Genomic DNA, 21802 nt, shown 5'->3' on the forward strand with positions numbered 1-21802 from the left:
GCAGCGCGCAGAGCGCGGCGGGCGCGGACAGAGCGAGCGCGGCCCGCGCGGGCGCAGCGGGCAGGCGGGCAGGCGGGCAGGCGGGCAGGCGGGCAGGCGGGGCCGGCGCCCCTCCCCCGGCTCTGCCGCTTCCCCCGCACTTGCCTGCTCGGGGCGCGCGCCCGGCACCCCGCCCGGTCGGTGGCGGACACCGGGAGCAGGGACGCCCGACGCCACTCGCCACCGGCGCGTCCCCCAGGGACGGTGCCCTTGGGGCCTCGGACGCGACGGGCCGGACGAGCAAAGGTGAGGCAGCGGCTCTGGAACTCGGGCCCCAGGCGTCGAGGACGGGAGATGCGGGCGTAAGTGTCGGGGTGCCCCGCCGCGCCGCCGAGCAGAGGGGCTCCAAGTGCGCCACCCCGGCCGCAGCCGCCCCCCGATTCAGGGGGCGTCGGGGCAGGCGACTCCCGGGAGAAGCAGGCCGGACACCACCCGGGCCGGAGAAGGTCCCAAGCGCTTTCCTCCACTCCCGTTTCCCTGCTCCTTACCGCGCGTGGAGCGGGCCAGTGCAAAGCAGAAAATAGCAGCTCTTTATGTGGCTGGTACCTAGCAACAGAATTTCAAGGAAAGTGCCCCAGCGATTGTTCCTGGAGGAATTTATCTCCCCCGAGTCCTAGTAAATACAGCTTTGGACCTGATCCCAATTGAACTTGTTAACTAGAAGAATGGCTCCGTCCTTTTTTTTTTTTTTCCCCTTAAAGTCCTCGAATGAATAACCTAGCATAGCAAGGCCTCCACTCTGGACACTAGAGCACGTTTATGGGTCCATTTATGGTGGCCCCTCCAACCCGTATGCCTGGTCTTGAAACACTGATATGTATTTTGTGCAACGAATGCAACCAATGAATTCTGCCTAAAAAAAAAAAAGTTATCGTTTAAACATTTATCCTTGTTCTGTTAAAGAGTGAACTCCCTGACTAGATGTTAAAGTAGGGTTTACTTTATGGAAAAGTTTTTTTGTGTGTGTGTCTCATAATTTTACCTGCACTCTCAAAATTTTGCCCATCGGTCAAATATGTCTCTGCAAGATGGGCACATTTCCATATGGTACTTGTAGGAGTTTTTAGTCCCAGTGGCCCCTAGTATGGAATGAGGCAAGGCATAAAAAAGCAAGAGGGAATGAAATTTTAAATTTTTTAACTGGGTCGCCATGAGATACACAATTACAAAGGCGTTTATGATTGAGTTTTAGTCATACAATGTTCCAACACCCATCCTTCCACCAATGTCCATTTCCTACCACCAGTGATCCCTGTTTCCCTCCCACCACCCCTGCTTCCCAGCCTATCTCTGTGACAGCCACTTTTCCTCTCTCTCTCTCTCTCTCTCTCTCTCTCTCTCTCTCTCTCTCTCTCTCTGTGAATTTTTCAGAGCCTGTCTGGGAGATGGGTACAGGTGACCCCACAGACGTCTGTAGAGAGACCCAGCTGTCATTGGTGGAGATGGTCTGTGGGGGTCTGTCTGGTTGCTGTTTGCAACCATGTCTTGGAAAATACTTTCTAAAACATGCTTGTCAACCTTTTCATCTGGAGGACCTTTTCCTCTTTCTGATGGCCTTCCTCCCCAGCTCTTAATACTCTAAAACCTAACTGTCCTTCCATCTGAGTCTTTCGTGAGACTGTCAGTGTGTCCAGCCCCAAATAATCAACTGTCGCTTCCTCTGATTTGATTCCTATATTACCTGTAGGATTTTCTCTCCCTACTTCCTTCTCTGAGAGGTATTTGTCTTCATATCTCATTTCTTGGCACAGTGCTTATATCTAGAAGATCTTCTAGAAATAATGAAGGTTGACTTTGGTTCTTCACAAATCTCTGCTCTGAAAAGGGACATATAATTGCAAAGATTTAGAGAAAAGTACAATATTTACCGTTCCCCTTGTCCTCTATTTATAATCCCACAGGGGAAATTTCCTTTATGCCCAGAAATCAACTTGTTAATCATTTTTGGTCCATGTCTTAGGACCACATAAGAGGTGTCAGCTGAAGGGACTTTCTTCCAGTCCTTCTAGTAACATAAGCTCCTTGGATATGTTCCAAGGTTGACCTGTGTCATTAAAAATTCCATGCTCAAGTGGGTTGTGGTGAAGCTAGATTCCAGTGAAGGTGGTTGGCTTTCTTTTTCTGTTTGCAACTGTTCTTAGTTATTTTCTTCTTTGGGGTTTTATCAAAATTTAAAACCATTCATTTGATGTGCAATTTGTTAGCTACAAATTTCTGGATGTATAAAGGAAGATTTAGAAAAACCTGTGCACAAGGGCTCAATTTTCTCGTGCAGAGACCAGAGAATGTTTCCCATGCCTGGCAGGGGGGTGATGTTAGCATTGAGCCAGGCTTCTCTGTTCAGCTGACAAGTAGTGACTATAGGACACCACCTGCTTCAATTGGGTTCCTTTTTTATCTACCTGGACTACATCTACTGAGCGAGAGGGAAGAGTCAAAAGAACAAAACGGTATCAGACTTTTGGGTACAGAGGAGAACAGTGAAGAAGCTAGAAAATGCAACAATATTTTGCTCGAGCGGGCCCAGTAACGTCTCCATTGGAGACTTTGTTGTTACTGTGTCTGGCATATCGAATACTCTCAGTAGCTTGCCAGGCTCTCCGAGAGGGGCGGAGGAATCGAACTCGGGTCGGCCATGTTGGCCGCGTGTAAGGCAGACGCCCTACCCGCTGTGCTAGCAACAATATTTTAGAGTATGAATATTTGTGACCAAGTTAACTTTCTTCCCAATCTGGTTGAAGTCTTAGCAATAAAGAAGCTAGTGGAACTTTGGTAGAAGAAAGGAAAGGCTGGGAATTGGGGAACCCAGTTCTTCTAGATAAGGACTTGGGGAGTCTTTGTTGAGGCTTAGTGTAGCATGTGACCCAGGACTGTGAAACTACCAAGAGGAGAGTGGCATGGGGCATTGATGAATAAAGAAGAAACCAAAATGCCCTTTGCGAGGGACCAACCACTGTGCCTAGAAACAATGAGAACATTCTCTGGCTTTATGTGGACCTCTCTATTCCCAGGGTGCAGAACTCAGTTCTTTTTTTTCCTTTTGGGTCACACCCAGCCTGGCTCTGCACTCAGGAATTACTCCTGGCGGTGTGATCGGGGAACCATATGGGATGCTGGAAATTGAATGGATTGGTCGCATGCAAGGCAGTCGCCCTACCCACTGTGCTATTGCTCCAGCCCCAGAACTCAGTTTTATTTTTAATAATGCTAAAATCCATCTGTCATCAGTCTACATAGTCCATACATACTCCTACTGGGAACCTACTGTAGCTGTGCTATTCTAATAGCTACAAGCCATGTTTAAATCTACTTCAATTGAAATGGAATCAGTCAGACACATTTTAAGTGCTCAAAACTACATTGGATAGTGACCAATTGCTATCGTACTGAACCATAAAGATGTAGAACATTTCTACTCAGAAATTTACCCTGGAATATTGTTCTAAAGAACTAGTGCCTATGAATCTCTAAGGTATTGCTTTCTAAACCATATTTAGTCATCAATTTAAAATTTCCTGTTTATAGTCTCCTAGAAAGTCTATTTATATAAAAATCATGCTGTAGTTAACCAGTGAACAACTCAGGGGTTGCTGACTCTCAGAGTGGCCAAAAATCTAAGTTGGCTTGTAGTATTCTGGGGTGGAGTGGGTGGGAGGAAGGGGTTTCAAGACCATGCTTCTCTGAGATACCATAATCAGGACTGCTCAGTTCCTTTATATCTGTGGTTAGTTGAGTCCATGAATGCAAAATTGTCAACAGAAAAAAAAAAACTTGTATGTGGATCTGCCAGTTCAAACCCAATGCTGTTCAAGGGTTAACTGTGGCTGTTATTGGTAACACTTATACATTGTGCTTATTACCTGTCAGGTAATATTCTAAGCACTGCGTAATTATGAACTCATTTAATTATTACAATGACATAAGCAGTTAAGTGTTGGAGATTACTTTCCTGCAAGTACAAAATCAAAAAGCTCTGAAAACCGTGATTCTATAAATTTGACGACAGAATTTGGTCTAAGCCTCAGGAGATTATTGTATACTTTATTTCTAGTCCCCTGGTGAGAACCATATTATTCCCATTTTGAAGAGGGGAAAACTGAGGAACAAAAAATTAAGTAACTTTCATAAAGGTACAACAAAGAGGTGCCCATAAGTAAGAAAGAGAAAGTAGAGGGAAAAAAAGAAACAGTGCTAGGGCCAGGATTCAGTCAAAGCAGGTTGGTATAGAGTTCATTTATTGACCTCTGTGCTACATCTGCCTTATGGCTCATCAGCCGAAACAAGTACTCGCAACTTGCTTTTGACTGAATGACAACAAATTTATTTAACTCCATTTATTAGAAATTCAGCTAGAACTCTTGCTAAATTGGATTCAGGTTTTGTCAGATTAGGGTAAAAACATTATTCAGAACGCCAAGGCCTAGCAGAGAGACCCAAGTCTTCATTCATGGAACCTGTAAATATACTAGTTTTTATGGGCAAAGGGAATTTTTAGATATGATTTAAGAAATTTTGACATGAATAAAATTGTCCTGGATTGCCTGGATGGACTTATAGAATCATTTTTCAAGGGAAACAAGTTGATCATCAATTGGAAGTTAGGATAATGTGAAGAAGGACCCAAAAACCAGGAATGCAGGCCACCTCTTAACAGCTAGCAAAGGAAAACAAGAACTTCCAGAAGGCATGCAGCCAGTTTTTTTCAGAATTCTGTATCCCAGACTATAAGATAGCAAGTTTGTATTGGTTAACCCACTGCAATGTATGGTAATTTGTCACTATAGTAATAGGAAACTAATACTTATGGAAGAGAAAAAAAGAAACAAAGAAAAATAAAAGTGGTCTGGAGTGAAACAAGAACTCTAAAAGAAAAAGAGTAGTCAGCAGTAATAGTGAACTTAGCTAGGTAGCATTCTGAGTCTTTGAGTTTCCAAAGTAAGTTTCCAGACAAGTTTCCAAGGTAAGTACTTTAATTATCGACATATCACTGAAGAGGAAAGTTATGTACCAAGAGATTAAATAACTTGTCAAAGTTCACACCACTGGAGTATGTCAAGCTAGGATTTGAACCCAAGCAGTCTGCTCACCTTCCCTGTTACACATTCTAATGCTGGTTTCAGGCACTTCCCTCTGCTTTGTCTGACAGTACCAGTCACTGAATGGGAAGTTAATGGATATAAGAAAAAGATGCAGTCTTCCAGTGGGAGAGAAGTGGGAGAGAAGCGAGGACTTTTGTTGTCTGTAATTTTTGAAGAACTTTTAAAAAGTCCTTGCTAAGATTGTGCTGTTGCTATCGTATAATATGTGTGACAGCTTGAAGACGGGACACTGGCTCCCCTTGCAGTTCCTGTGCGGGCTCCTGTTGATGCCCCACCTCTGTTCCTTTAGCTGGCTCGCTTGCTTACCGCAGACTGCTGGCCCTGGCGCCCACTTGGCTCTGCTTCTTACCTCTGCCTGTTTATTGGATTTGCTTCATTCCTGACTCTGCTTCAGCTCTGATTTCTTCCTCCTTCTGGCCCCTCATGTACTCAAAATTGTCATAATATCAGGACCCAGGTTGCCAGGTACCTCTGAGATGACTGTGCGGGACTCTTGCTTCCTTGCTCTGATTTACCTGCTGCGGTTGCTTTTCTAGCCCTGTTTCTTTTGTCTTTCGGTGCTACGGGTTTGGGGTTTGGATCAGTGGTGTTCAAACTTTGTAACAGGAGAACTTGGGACCTCTTCTGGGTAAGGAAAATAATGGTCAGTGAGGATGCAGTCCTTCACCTGTTTCTGGAGTTCTGCTTTCACTCATTGGCTATGCTGAAGTTCTGCTTTAGATTTGGTATAAAGAGGATGGAGGATCCAGTTGTTGGAGAGATGAAGAGACTTTGAAAGGAACTGATCCTAAAGTTAAGACGCTGTATGTGAGATGTTTAGCCCAAAGATTTAGATGAAAAAGAACTCCAACTGTATTTTCTCTAGTTGTGTTTACAAGTTTGGGTTCTGGAGTCAGGTTGCTTCGCTTTGTTAACATGTGGGCCTCTTTGCTACTACCACAGTCTCACAGTCGGCCTGACCTTTTGCAAACACTTGGCCTCATGGTGTCTAAACTTCCATGTAATAGGATGGGAATTACTAGTATTTGTCTAGTAAGTGAGATAATTCAAGCAAATTATTTAAAATAGTGCATAAAATAGGGCTAGAAAACTAAGATACTAGCTACCCCCAACCCCCCACTCCCCATGGTAGGAATTGAACCCAGGGCTTTATACATGCAAGTGGTACTCTGCCACTGAGTCACATCCCCAACTCTTATGATCTTTGTCTCCCAGTGCAATGGGAAGAACCAAGATGCTTCTTTTTTACTCTATAGGGGTACTGTGTCAGGGAATCTTTTGTTATTCCTCTCTGCCCCACTGCTGGAGATGACTTCAGGTGGGGGAGATGCACTGCTTCTTATACATACAATAGCAGCACCACCCCAGCGGTCTCATCTTTCTGCCAGGAAACAGCCTTAAGGTCCTGCATTCCTCTCCTTTTCTGTCTTGCTCACCAACTGGGGGGACCGGGAAAGGCAGTAAACTGCTGTTTCCTCCCAGATCCTTCTGCAAGATATTTGGCCGACAACACAGACTTAATACTCTTGAATTCTTGTCCCTTTATGCCTAAAAGCTTTACTTTTGGGGGAAAAAGCCAAACATAAACAGAGTGGCTAAATTTGACAGGACTGTCCATCAGACAGTGCTGGCTAGTGTCACTATCACTTAGTGGCATTGCTACTTGCTCTGTGGGATGGACGAGCTGCTATGGGGTGGCCCCAAGGCTGCCTATTCCAGTTAGACTTGAAGGCCTCCTTCAGAGGGACTGATTTTATGTGCAACAAATCAAAAGCTATAACACAGTGTAGCCAGAATTGATAAATTTTGCTGCTCTCTGGATGTAGTTACATAATAATAGTGAAACAGTAAGGCTGTTGTAGTCAGAATTAAGGAAGAGGCTGAAGCAAGGGAGAAATTCTGTTTTGATGACTTCATTTTAGGTTTAAGTTATATAGTATCACTGACTATGGAAAATCCGGGGAATGGAAAAAAATCATTGGGAAAAGCACATGTGACTTGAGTGCTTATATATTATACACATCTGGGATTAAAATATCATATAACACAGTTTAATTTGGACATCACTGGAGTTGGTTCAAGTTACAGTCATTTCCAAAGAAAGTTTCGATTCGTTTGTTGTTATTAATAAAAGGCACTCAGATTTCATTGATGAACCCACCTATTTTCCACCTAGAGAGATTGCCTGAAAGAATCAAGACACTCTCCTCACAAGAGAAGTGTATAAAATTCATAGAAGTTTAATACTCTTGGCATGAAATTGTATTCCTTCCCTCTCCTCTCTCCTCTTAACGGCAGAATGGATTTGGATGAGAAGGCAGAATGAGCTGTGTTCTCACTTAGTCTGCAGCTCTGGTCGGAGTCCATTCTCTTTTTCTGCCACTCAGTTTGTCACCAACTCAGTCAGGCTTCCTGGGCTTCAGCTTTAATGTCCCTCCCTTGATCAGCATGGTTTTCAAATCCGCAGTAAAATGAACTGGTAAAGCTAGAGGCGGTTGTGGAAAAAAAATGCCCAATTTTTATTAGAATTTAAGACAGAAGGCAGAAACTTCTTGAGAGATGCATAGAAGTAATGTTAACTGCAAAATTTTGAGCTCCCGAAAGTGGCTTTCCCGCACTGTCAGCACCGCAGAGCGGCCAGCCAGCCTTGTGTGTTCTCCGGTGTCACCTCTCTCGGATCTTGGTTTCTGATTGCTCTTTGCTGACTGAGAATGGGGCCAGGCTCCACCAATGCCAAGTCATGGGATGGTTGACAACAGGTGAAATGTGCCCCCTGCTCAGGCTGGCAAGCCCAGATCAAATTAGCTACAGGGGATAAGAGGTTATGCTTCTTTCTCGCCAGGCAGTGAATTCTAATGAATTCTCACACTGTAAGATCTAGAGTATGTAAGTCAGATCTAGAGTATTCACCTATTTAGGAGATTGTTAGTTTTACTTAAAAAAAATCTTTAGCCCAAACAATTTTATTTTGATCGTTAAAATTGCCTTTTAAATATTAATAGACATTATATTCATCTAGATCCATTCATGGATTTTTAAAATTAATCTTTTTATTTATTTTATTAAAGACCTGTGATTTCCCAAAAGGAGAGAGAGAACAAACAGGAATGCCCTGCCACAGAGGCAGGGTGGGATGGGGTGGATGGGGGTGGGAGGGATACTGGATCTGTGGTGGTGGAAAATGGGCACTGGTGGAGGGATGGGTATTTGATCATTGAATGATCGAAACCCAAGCACAAAAATTTACAAGTCTACCACTGTACCTCATGGTGTTTCACTAATAAAAATTTTAAAAAAAGATCTGTGATTTACAAAGCTATTGATAATTGAGTTTTAGGCATGTAATATTTATCATCCAGTAATTAAAAGCTGAAGACTTGGGAAAGAGGGAGCCTACCTCCTATACACTGTTAGCCCACTGTTTTTAGAGTTAAGGGAATTTAATGATTTAACCAAAGTCATTGAGCAGCACAACAGGACGGGTTTTTTTTTTTGTTTGATTCAAATAAAATTAAGGTTATACTGTAAATAAGTTATATAAGTTAAAAAACCTGATTCATAGCTTAGCATAAGATGCTATGCTATTGAATGTTTTTATATGCAGACTTCGGTGGAGGGTAGCATTCTATTCTGGGGTCCTGTAAGGTGATTACTCTTTCATCTGCTATTGTGCCTTCATCTTTCCACATTTAAGTCACAATTGTTTAGGCCTCTAATCCAATCTTTAGGACCGAGTGCTAAAAGTGAAATGATTAGGTCAAAGTGGAGAATTTTTTAAAGGTTCCAAATGTATATTATCAAAATGCTCTCTGATAAGGTTGCACCAACTTGCCTTTTTACTAGTGAGGTACTGGCGTGGCGTGTCATTGAGAGAAACAACTTTGTGGTAACTCTCTCTTTTATAGAAATAAAATCTTATTTTACTTTAGACAAGCGCCAAATGTTGATACAATTTTAGAGTTGAAATTGATTAGATAACAAAGCTGCAGTAATGAAATCATGAGGTTTAAAAAACTTGTTTTAAACAAAGTTTAAACAAAATTGTTAAATCTCACCAAAGGGTTGTTAAGTCTGTTTGTTGCTACTTGAGCCTTCTGCGGTTCTGTTTTTGTTTGTTGAGCTTAATTGGTTTCTGTGTTACTTTCCCATCTAATTTGGTGTGCTCTGGAATTTCTGAGTTGAGGAATTTTGAGGTCCCGGGGTCCCGAGACTAAGGGATCAATGGTCTGGTACCCAGGAGTGGCTGTGGGAGGTGGGTGCCACTGCTGGTTTGGAAAATAAAAGGGATAGCGAAAGGCTGCCTGCCTCCATTTCTAGACGACCCCAGAGCTCTCAGCCTGGACACAGGGCACCTGAAAGTTTTCCCAGTTTTGCCTGCCCTCCTTCCCAGCGCGCCCCAGCCAGCTGGACCCTGTGTTCATGAATTTTAACTGCTTGGCTTGCCTCTCCTCAGAGATTTATTACTGTGCTTGTAGAGCAGGGCAGGTGGGTGAGCCAACGTGGCAATGGAGGTCGGCCTTTCTCTTTTATCATTTATACTTTTTGACAGTTTAATAAGCAAAACCAGTTTTGTTTTATTTGTATTATTTCTATGATTTCCTTGAACAATGATTTTGTTGTATAAACCTAGATAATTTGAAATGTTTGAAAACTAGTTTTAGACCTAAAATATCTACCTGTGAAGTTTTGTTTCTTTAGTTTTTGTTTTGGGGCCATACCCAGAGATGCTCTTGGCTTACTCCTGGCTGTGCACTCTGGGATGACTCCTGGTGAGCTCAGTGGATCATATAGTGTACTGGTAATAGAACACGGGTCAGTCACATGCAAGACAAGTGCCCGTGGTGTTGTACTATCTCTCTGGCCCCTATCTGTGAATTTTTGATGAGTACCACATTGTTAGTTATGCTTACCTTATATTAATGCTGCATAGAGCAAGTTCTCACTTACTGTATTTGTTCATATTTTCCTTTTATTATTCTTGAAAATGAAATTTCAGACATTTTGCTAAAAATATCAAGCTCCTTTATCTAGTCATTTGTTCTTGGACACTTGGGTTGTTTTCAGATTTTGGTTATTATGAATAGTGCTACAGTGAACATAGAGTGTGGATATCTTTCTAAATAAAGTTTTTGGACCTTTGGATGAATACCAAGAAGTAGAATTACTAGATAATATAAGAGATCAGTTTCTGGTTTTTAGAAAAGTGTTAATACTGTTTTCCCAAAAGGCTGGACCAGTCATCATTTCCACCAGCAGTCTGTGAGGATTCATTTCCTGCCACATCCTAGGCAACACTAATTATTTTTAATCTTTGTGATGTATTATGGTGTGAGGTGATATCTCATTATCATCAATATTATAAATCATAATGCCTAAAATAATCAATTTTTTAAAATCTCAAAATCATTGAGAGTCTGAGTGGGGGTATCATAAGCCTATATATTATTCAAGGAAGAATTATGCTTATAGGTTTTTGTCTTTTTATAGTGGCATATTTATTAATTATTAAAAATTAAATATATTTGGATTATTTTCTTTTTTGCTTTTTGGGTCACACCTGGCAATGCACAGGGGTTACTCCTGGATCTGCACTCAGGAATTACTCCTGGCAGTGCTCAGAGGACCATATGGAATGCTGGTAATCAAACCTGGGTTGAGTGCGTGCAATGCAAAAGCCCTACCCTCTGTACTATTGCTCCAGTCCCTGGATAAATATTTTTTGGTCTTAATACTAATAATATTTTTTACTAATTAAAAAATTAATTTACTGAGCTTAATTTTAACCCTAACCTCCTGAGCTTTCCAGAAATTTTATGGTCCACAATGAATGATAATCTTTTTACACCAAAGTTCCAAAATATTAATAGCCAAGAATGAGAATAAAATGAAAGTGCTTTTCATGGTCCCTAGTAAAAGTGATGTGGTTTTGATTTTAGAGTAGATTATCACTTTGAGAAGTAGTTTATATCCCTAATTTAAAAAAAACACAAGGGATATTAATTTTATCAACTGAAATTAATTTTGTCAAGTGCTGAAAATGTAATCTTTAATATTATTACATGTGATCCAATGACATGCCAAATTATGTTAGCTTTTTTATATCCTTAGACTATGTTGCAATATTATTACCTTTTTGTTAATGAATTATATCTTAAAATATGTATTGACCTAGAATCCATTGAGAGCTTACTTGGATCTTTTTTAGCCCCGGTCATCAAAGTATGATATGAAATTAGCTCGCTAATTTGAGCTAATTTGAGTAACTAAGTATGATATGAAATTAGTTCTTTGGTATGACATGGATGAAAGTCCCGGAGACCCCGTGTCCCTACCACTATCCCTGTTCCCCTGCTTTCCTGAGAATGATGGGCCAGGAACACTGTTAGTATGATAGACAGCAAGGAGACAAAGTATATACTGTTTGTAACTCTTCTTTTAGTGAAAATGCAATTATCATTATTATTCGTTTCCTTATTTCCTTTCCTAAGGTAGGTAGAACCAGAACTTTCCTATTGGAGAGCTGGATGTCATCCCTTGAGGATTCCAGACACTGAGCATGAACCTCCTTTTCTGGAGTGATGGGATGTTAAATAGCAGGGTAGCAAATCCGAAAGCCAAACTTTGGGCCACATAATAGCCTTAAACTTAATAGTGGTTAAATTCAATGTCAAATCTTAGTTTGAATGAAAAAAAATGTTTTAAAAATTGTTCGTTAGTAATGAATAGAAAGAACTTAAAAGTGATGCAGAATTGTGTGTGTGGATTTAACAGCAATTGGACTCAGAAAGTTTTAGCTTTGTGTGGATATCTTTATAGCTGAAAAGAGGAAAGTCTGAATCTGTGATGTAGGAGGTGGTATGTTGGTTGTCTCTTCACTGCAGCCTTCTTCCAATTCTTGCTACTTATATGCTGCAAGGAGTAGCAATCTCTGTCTCTCCAATTTTACCCTAACTCCCTCTTCTCATCCATTCAACACTCATCCATTTAACAGTGATTTTTAACTTTTTAAAAATCTATTTGGGGGGCTGGAGCGGTAGCACAGCGGGTAGGGCATTTGCCTTGCACGAGGCCAACCTGGGTTCGGTTCCCAGCATTCCATATGGTCCCCCAAGGAGTAATCCCTGTGCATCTCTGGGTGTGACCCCAAAAAAGTAAAAAAAATGTATTTGGAGCCAATTTAGTGTTGCTCAGGGGATAATCCAAATTCTTTGCTCAGGGGGTCTCTCCTCCTGCTGTTTTGATGACCATGTGGCTTAGAATTCAACTCACATCTCCCACATGCAAAGCGTGCACTCTACCCTTTGAGATACCTCTCTAGCTCTCAACTAAGATTTTGAGTTATTCCTTGTACCAGGCACTCTACTTGCTGAAGATACTGATTACCTTTCTGAGCTTCCCTGGGTCAGATGCTAATTCAGTTGAAAACCCGACAAGTTCTGTCATATGTGAAATTAAATGTTACTAACTCTTTCCCCCTCTTTCTTAGAATTTACTTTATTTATTTATTTATTTATGGAAGGGTTATGGAAGGGTAAAGCATCCTAAATGAAACATTATTTTTTAAGTTGTAATATTTAACGGTACTCTGTTTAAGGGGTTTGATTGAAACTGTGATTTGGCCCCTGGAAAAGAAGCTGCTATTGCCTCTACTTGGCATTTTATCAAGTAAAAGTTGGGGGGAGTGGGGCCACGCCCATAGGTTCTCAGGGCTTATTCCTGGCTCAGTGCTCTGGGATCACTCCTGGTGGTGCTCAGGGATTCATATGCAGCATGAGGGATCAAACATCAAACCTGGGTCAACCACATGCAAGGCGAGCAGCATAACTCCTGTACTCTCTCTCCAGCTCTCAAAATATATTTTTAAAATTAACTAAAAAATTTATTTTGACTGTTTCAATAGAATTAATGCTTATAGTATTGATATACAAAGTTACTGCTTCCTATCACCATAGTGCACTGTAGTGCACCATGTTCCTATGTCACCTCTAGTCTCATCTTTTCTTCCCACTCTCGTCCCTCAAGTAAAACATTTTCATCTTTGTTTTCCTTTTTTTAAGGTCTTTCTTTTCAATTTGGGAATTCTGGAAGCATGAGTTGCTGGCACTGGAGGCAGGAAAGGCAGTGAATGCTCACCTTGTGACCAGCTCTATTCAGTCCAGAGGCTCAGGGGGAAACTTGGGAGAAAGCCCAGGACATTGGTTACTGTTGTATTGAGGAAAACTTTCAGGTTCATTTGGAGTAACTAGTTCATAGACTGCTCGGCTCTTGGTTTATCATTTCTGAAACAGGATACTTCTGGTTGCTTCTATAAAGAGGATGTTTACTGAGTTCCTATTGTACATCCGGGATTTGCTACCAAAAATCTTTCTGTCCAGCTAGGAATACAGAACCAAATATCTGACATTTCAGTGTATTAACCAAGAGACAGCTGAGTTTCTAGCCAGCTGTTAAATGGCTTGAGTCCAGGAGAGGGAGCTCTGGGTTTGGGTGTTCTGATGCAGAGAGAGGATGGTGTGGTTTGATGCAAAGGATGAAAAGGTACTCCTGCTTGGGAGAGGTGAGCAACCTGTCTGTGGAAGGCTTGCTCACAGAAGACCACGAGCTGGCCAAGCGGACAGATCTCTTGTGAAGCCTTCTCTTTCCTTATTTTCTTCACAGTTGTGTTACGGCTCTTTAAAGTTTTGATGTTCATCTCCATGGGTTGCTATCGTCTTGGATGGCACAAGATCTTTCCTTCCACAGCTCACTTCTCAGTCCTGACCTCCCGATTTGCAAATCCTATGTGACATTCCTGAAAAAAGTCACCTCTCCCATTGAACTCAGTCTCTTCGCATTATTTCCCTCCTGCGTTCTCCATCACAGGGAACGGAAGCTTGCTTGGCTTGCATGACGTGCTTGCCAAGACCAGAAACCTCAGCACGCCCAGGCCGTCCTTTCTGACTCCAAAGTTCTTAGCACTGGGAACTTCTCCCCCTCAGTTTTCACATCTACTTTCTGTTCCTTTCCATTACAGTGTCTTTCTTCTCCTATGTGCTCCATGAAGTCACTGACAAGGTTTATTTCTGGCATTTATTTCTGTTGTCTCTAGCCCCTGCATGGGCTGGAGCGATAGCACAGTGGGTAGGGCGTTCGCCTTACAAGCGGCCAACATGGCCGACCCGAGTTCGATTCCTCCGCCCCTCTCGGAGAGCCCCACAAGCTACCGAGAGTATTCGATATGCCAGACACAGTAACAACAAGGTCTCCAATGGAGACGTTACTGGGCCCGCTCGAGCAAATCGACGATCAACGGGAGGGCCTAGCGCCTGCACAATAGTGAACCTATAACAAAGATGCTCAATAAATGCATGTTAATTACCTGAATGAATTAAACTTCCCATCTGTGTTGCCTGCTAAAAAACATCTCTAGTTTAGACCCCTATTTTAAAATTTATTTTGAATAGATACTACCACATGCCCCAAAAAAGAGAAAACCAGGGAGATAGCTTCAAGGGCTGTAGTACATGACTTTCATGTGGGCACCCCAATTTTCACCCCCCAGTACTGCATGGCCTTCAAACACTGCTGAGGGTGGTCCCGGTGGCCCCTAACACTGCCAAGGCCCAGCCTCAAACTACCAGGTTTGTATGACCAGGCCAAATGTCACTGAGAATGACCTCTAGTCCCTGAGCACTCCTAGTGATGCCCCCACTGAAAAAAAGTGGAGAAAAATTGTTTTAAGATTATTTTTGATTCATAGATTAAACTGCTTAAAGTTACACTATGCAGCAGTTTCTGGGACTCATAAAAAGAACACAATTACAGCATATATCACGTAGATTTGTAATGAGGAGTAAATGAAATAAAACATGCAAATCACTATTGCTGTGTTTGACATGTGACCCAGTCTCTGCTATTACAAAGGCAGGTTTGAAAGTTTAAAAGGCCTCAGTGTAGACTGAGATATGTGTGCTTTATTTTGTTGGTGAGGGCCTTTAAAAACATTAGCTGAGTGGTGGCAATTCTATGTGCTCTGGAATCAGTTGACATGGATTCAAAGAAAAATTCTATAACTTAACAACTATAAGACATCTCAGTCTCAGTTTTAAAACTTTTAAAATTAGGGTATTTATACCTCCTATCAGTATGGATAAATGAGATGGCATGTGAAAAGCACTGGACACTTATATTTTTCTTATTTTTAAATAATTTTCTTTTGGGAACTTCCCAAGTAGTGCTCAGGAGTCCCAGGGAACCTTACCTGGCTATTTTCAGTGGTACTCAGTAGCCTCCAGGGATCAACTAGCTACCCTGGAGGGACCACGTAGTATGAGGATAGATCTTGCAAGGCTTCAAGGCTTGTACCTTAACCTCCGTAGTGTCTCTCTAGGCCCCTAATACACTTTTTAAACAGAGTTCTATAGCCCAGAAACTTGCCATTGGCTAAATTCAATTGAACATTTTTGTTAGGTACTCTGACAAAGGGTTAAAGTCATATCCCCCAATTTTTCAGATGACTCAAATCTGTAACACAACAGGCTAAAATGTTGGGCCTTGACCAAAGAAAATTGAGGCATCTCTCACGCAGATCAAAGCAAGGCAGTTAGGGGCAAGGAGATCATTTATTAAATGGTCATTACATTGGTTCAGGTGATGGATGTATAGGATCTGATCTGAATGGGAATGCATCAGTAGCAATGAAAGAAAATTGATGCGTAGTATTTTTAGAAAGGTCACTTTTTAGTAGAAGAATATGACAGCCAATGGGGTGATGTGCAGGGAAGAGAGCTAAGGATGACTGGGGAATTTTCTTTCTGGACTCCTGGGGAAAAGGATATATCAGTGAAAGGCAGGCAGAAGTTAGGCAGAAATGCTGAATTAGGGAGAAAAGGGAGGATAGGAGTCTGGCTCTCTACACGGGGGTTGTTGGCTCTGCCCAGCAGGAAATTGGAAAGCCAGAACTGTAGCTTGTGGGAGAGGCTATGTCTGGAAAGAGGCATTTGGGAGTCATCCACAGAGAGGTGATAGTTGAAGCTGTGGGTGGAGGGGATGGGATGGCCAAGGAGTGGCCAGTGCTATTCCGAATCATTAGCATTGTTGGCTCTAACTTGAGATAAGCAGGATAAACAAACCCTTGCCCAAGTGGGAACTAGTTCTGCAGCCTTTCTTGGACTTTTTTGCTCGTTAAAGCAAAGTTTTACAACATGAAAAAAATCTCACATAATTATTTCAGATATTTAAAAATAATTTTGATTTATAAAATTATATAATAATTAAATATATTCTTGGGTATAAAAACTGAAAATAAAATAAAAGCCCTCACAAATCCCCCTTAAATTCTGCTTTCCCCCACCCCCCAGCAATAACGATTGTTACTAGTTTGGTAGGATGTTTACAAATATTTTTCTGTGCATTAATACACTTGCACAAGCATACTCACATAAAGACATTTTTCATTTTGTATTTGTGACTCAGTTTTGTTTTATAAAATGAAATTGTTCTATAGTTTGCTTATTTTTATTTATCTATATCTAAGTCATAGAAACTACTTTCCAGGGTATGACTATCATATTTATTTCTTAACTCTTATGTATTTATTTGCTTGTTTATTTAATTTATGCAGTGCTGAGGATGGAACCCAGGTCCCCTGCATGTATGGCATGTGCTTTCCCAGTGAGCCACATCCCTGGCCATGTTTACATCGCTCTATCTTGCAGATATTCGTTTATTGCCATGTGTAGGAGACTGCCTAGCAAAAACTAGGATAAGTTGATAAATAGTAAGCTAGGAATTTACCAGCTACCGGGGGAAAGGAGAAGCACAGAAGAAGAAAAAAATCAGAGAGAAACTGCTTTGTCTTTCTCTCTGTCATCTCACAGCAAATTTGGGACCAACCCAAGTAATTTTTTATAAAATACTAGAGTTCTTCTAATTTCCTTCTTTTTATTTTATCTACCTTTACAGAGGACGCAGAAGAGGCTGTACTTTGAACATGCAGGGACATGTGTGGGGAGTCATGCTGGTTGCCCCCTGACCCCATCCCACCTCTTGTTTCCTCTGACTCAGCAGCCATCCCGCTTTGCTGACTCCCCATTAGGAAGCTGCACTATCCCAGGGCAAGTTGGCCAGGTGCATGGATGTCCCTCTAGCATGTGTGACATGTATGGGTGAGATAGCTTTTCCTTAAAATGCCTTTTAAGTTCCTTTTGGCCAGTACCTCTCTTCTCAAGCTCTCTGCTTGCTTTGCAGGTCAGTCTGGGTCACTTTTTTCCTTTTGTCTGTTTCCTCTCCCCACCAAGCTACAGTAGGGCTCTTGAACAACTGGACCAAGTTGTGAACTCAGCTCCCCATGGCCCAGGGACAAACATGAAACAGCCACTGGGCCGCTGGGGGAAACAGGCCAAGGCATGAAACTTATTCCCACTTGGGTTGGCCCAGCACCGGTAACCTACTGCAGGGACCGGACGCATTTCTGCCGAAAGCCGTTGGGTTTCGAGATTTGTTTCTGAGTCTCTGGGATCATGGCCATTAAGCAGTTCAATCAGGAACCAGAGAGGCCATGCCTCCAATTATATAGCTGAGCTGGAGGTGGTTTGTGGGTATATTTCCCACATACCTGACTTTTGGCTGTTTACTTTCTTGGTAAACTTTGTCCCAAGTTTTTTGGGTCTGGCCAGAGGCACAGCAACAATTTTGGGGTATCTGGAAGTCTGAAGGTGCCATCAGGCTGCTGATGCACTCGCCTCACAGGTACAGATTTACCTGCTGGCGGCACCATACCCCCAAGCTTTTAATTTTAATTATAAATTTTGATTGGTGTGTAGTACTCTAGAAAGCCCTCCCTAATTACTCCTTCCTGGACGGAATCTTGTTGGATTTGAGATTTTTTCTTTTAATATCTGTCTTGCGTGCTCCCTATGACAGACCCAGTCTCTTTTCTCCTGTAGCCAATCCCAAGACCTGGAATGTCCGAGCCCTCGGTGTGTGCTTATTGAAATAGACTGGCTTGGACAGGGATCATTACTGAGGTTCTCCGAGGTTTGCTGTCCTGGCACATACCTAGTTTCCTATATGGCCTGTTTGTTATTGGAGCCCCATTAGTGAGAATTGCTGAGAGACTGCTCCTTTGGTGGGTACTGCTTGATATGGGTGCTCTGTGGAGTGAAACAGCCACACTGGTAGTTTTGAGGCATGTCTTGGTCTGTGAGGGGCTTTATTTCTGTGCCCAGGTCACAGAGGAGTCCACTGAAGATGCACAGGGTTTCAGGAATCCTTTGACCCCATGAAAGACAATCTCACCGTGTGTGTGCATATGTGTGTGTGCGCGCACGCATGTGCACATGCACATGTGTGAATAGAGTCTTGTATCACAGAACACCTTGGCATTCTCCATCTCATATGACCTTTCCTCCAAATTACTCTAGGACATGGAATGAATTGATCCTATACAACAAAACAAATGCGATTGATTAATTCATTTATGTATTTTGCAGATTTTTTTTGCATTCCTATTATGTCTCTGGTAAACCACGGGAATATATTGATGAGTTTGCACATTCCCACCTCTAGGAAAGTTCCTGTGCTGGCTAGCGCGGCCCACGAGTAACTCATGTACAAGTAACTAAGAAATAAAATGTCTAGTGGTATAAAGACAATCAGATGGGGTCATATTGCTGTGAGTGATGGGTGGGAGGAGAGGAGCAGTTACTTTAGAGGAGGTCTGCCTTTCTGAGATGACATTTGAGCTTAAATTTGAAAGGTGAGAAGAAACTAGGTAAAGCTGAGGGAAATTGGTCGATTTGATGAAGGCCTGAGGGTGGAGCTGACACTGTGGCCTGGGAGCAATCTTTCCTTGGTGTTCCTTGGACATTCTCTTTCTGCTCTGTTATGTTCACTGACATCCATGAGATCTGTCAGGGACAAGCTGTGAGCCAGCACAGGATGAGGCGTGCTGAAGTATGAGGGTAGCTCTCAGTATGGATGGGAACAGTTGGGCCAGAGCTCCAGAACAACCACCTGGGCTCCATTTTCTTTTCACCTTTTGTCTCTTAGTAGTACCTTTCTCAATGGACCTTTTGAGAGGTGTCAGTCAGGGTTGAAACTCTCCCGGAGAAATTAATACTACAGTGTCTTCTTGAGAAAGTCTTTTCAGTGATGAGTTCTGTAGCACTGCTCTGTCCTCCCGTTGTTCATCAATTCGCTAGAGCAGGCACCAGTAACGTCTCCATTGTGAGACTTGTTACTGTTTTGGGCATATTGAGTACACCATGGGGAGCTTGCCAGGCTCTGCTGTGTGGGCTGGATACTCTTGGTAGCTTGCTGGGCTCTCTGAGAGGGATGGAGGAATTGAACCCGGGTTGGCCACTTGCAAGGCAAACGCCCTACCTGCTGTGCTATTGCTCCAGCCCAGTGATGAGTTCTTTATGGATAAATACCTGAGAGGAATGAATAGAAACATAGTCCTTCACTGTGGGGAAATAGTAAAGGAAAAGACTATATTTCCTGTCTGCAGTACTTTACAGTTCGATAATTAGAGCAGTTGGGAATTAGAGCAGTTAGGGCTGTCTAAAGAATGTACTGGATATTTGGTAGTTGTTTAAGAGTAAGACTTCGTAGTTACTGCTTAGAAAAGCTTCCTGAACAGAACAGGGTTCCACAGAAAGAAGGGTAGATTGGGCAGGAGTGGTAAACAGGATCAGGGGAGAATAAACCACCCAATTTAAGGTGGGTGTTAAATTGATGGATTGGAGAGGCTCATTTTGATCAAATCACCTCTAGTGCTATTCCCTTTTGCCTGCTTTGAAGTACCACTTAATCTAGCACATTCACTTAGACCTGGTTGTTTAGACCAAGACATGGACTTCTTATACTCAACAGCCATCACAGTGTCTGACATATAAAAGATGTTATTCAACAAAAATAAAGTTACTGAAAAAGGTGGATGATTGAGTCCTAGGTTTTGGTTGTCAAAGTCTTTGAATAAAGATTGAACAGTTTTAAAGCTGTTATACTACAGGGATGGAGCAGTATTTACAAATACATAAAACAGATGAGATGATGCATGATATATCTTTTTTTTGGTGATTGCTTTCCTTTTGAAATAATACTTAGAAAGTTATAAAAGGTATCACTGATGATTATGTACATTTGTTTTGTTTTGGGGCAACACCTAGAGCTTACTCTTGGTTCTGCTCTCAGAGATCACTCCTGGTGGCCTCGAAAGACCATATGGGATGCTGAGGAGCAAACCCCGACTGGCCACGTGCTAAGTAAATTCCCTTCCCACTGTGCGATCACTCTGTCCCCTGATGCTTATATACATTTTATTATGTCCTGCTGTACTATTGCGCTGTCCCATCACAGTCACAGCCATAGTCACAGTTCTCCCGTTATTCATTGATTTGCTTGAGCGGGCCCAGTAACGTCTCCATCGTGAGACTTGTTGTTACTGTGTTTGCCATATTGAATACGTCATGGGTAGCTTGCCAGGCTTTGCCGAGTGGGCGAGATACTCTCGGTAGCTTGCCGGGCTCTCCGAGAGGGGTGGAGGAATCGAACCCGGCTCGGCTGGGCTGGCTGCATGCAAGGCATATGCCCTACCGCTGTGTTATCACTCCAGCCCACTCTGTCCCCTAATGTTGTTTATAGATTTTATTGTGTCCAACATTTATTTCTACTGATAATGTCATATTACACCAAGAAATAGGATAATAATGAATACACACCTGGGCTGGAACAATAGTACAATGGGTAGGGCACTTGCCTTGCTTGTGGCCAATTTGGGTTTGACCTCTGGCACTACAAATTTTCGAGCCCACCAGGAGTAAGGAGTAAATCCTGAACACTGCCAGGTGCGGTAAAAAAATGAAAACAATAATGAATATACACCATAATTTCAGTTCTGTAGAAGATATACACATGAATGGGGCAAAAATTAAAAATAAATTTAAACAAAACTAGGGCTTACCTAATTATCTTACCTTTTCTATCTTATACTTAGTATTCTTTAAAAAGTGTTCTTTAGTTAATGCATATTGTTTTTATGTAAAAATAATATTTTTAGAATATTGCCTAACACTTCTGCTAAATTTTGTTTTTTAAAGAAAATTCCTGGCATTTATCATAAAAACATAACTGTCATTTAAAATAATACTGAAAAATGAACTACAATAATTATAATTATTGCATGATATAGTTAGCTTATGAAGAACTCTTCATCATCTACATCCTGACATTGGCTATAGTGCGCTTCTGTCTAAGCTGGTTGTGCAAGTCAAAGCCACTCCATTCTTGGATTGATAACTCAGCAAGCCTCAGCAAACTGCTCTGTGACTTTGAGTTACACCACCCTGAAAAAATAGCAAAGGAGCCAAGACATTGACCTACAGATTTAAAAACAACAATAGCAAAATCATGGGAAACTGGCTATTAATTTATTCTGTCACATAAGCCAGTATGAATAATATTGATTATGTGATGAATTCCCAGGGGTAAAATCAGAGATGTAGCTAAAATGAACTTTGAGTTTTAGCTAGGTGTTGAATTTGCGTTTTTAACTCTACCCCAAACATGCTACTCGAATGACATCAGCGGTTTGAGTCAGCTGTTGGTCAGGGCTTCCACCCAGAATTTGATGTCATTGATGGGTAACCATGAGCAACAGGAATACTTTTCTGTAAGCTTGC

General features: G+C 42.0%; 1 protein-coding gene across 2 annotated transcripts in view; it reads left to right on the top strand.

Moving 5' to 3' along the window:
- The first annotated feature begins 200 nt into the window (after positions 1 to 200).
- PLCE1 (phospholipase C epsilon 1) overlaps positions 201 to 21802 on the top strand; it is a 343363-nt gene continuing 321761 nt past the window's right edge. For both annotated transcript variants that reach the window (XM_056130466.1, XM_056130467.1), the window contains exon 1: positions 201 to 285. The gene's annotated coding sequence lies outside the window, so the exon portion shown is untranslated. The remainder of the gene's footprint in view (positions 286 to 21802) is intronic.

The sequence above is a fragment of the Sorex fumeus genome, unplaced genomic scaffold (genome assembly GCF_029834395.1).
Source record: "Sorex fumeus unplaced genomic scaffold, SorFum_2.1 ptg000078l, whole genome shotgun sequence".
Taxonomy (NCBI): domain Eukaryota; kingdom Metazoa; phylum Chordata; class Mammalia; order Eulipotyphla; family Soricidae; genus Sorex; species Sorex fumeus.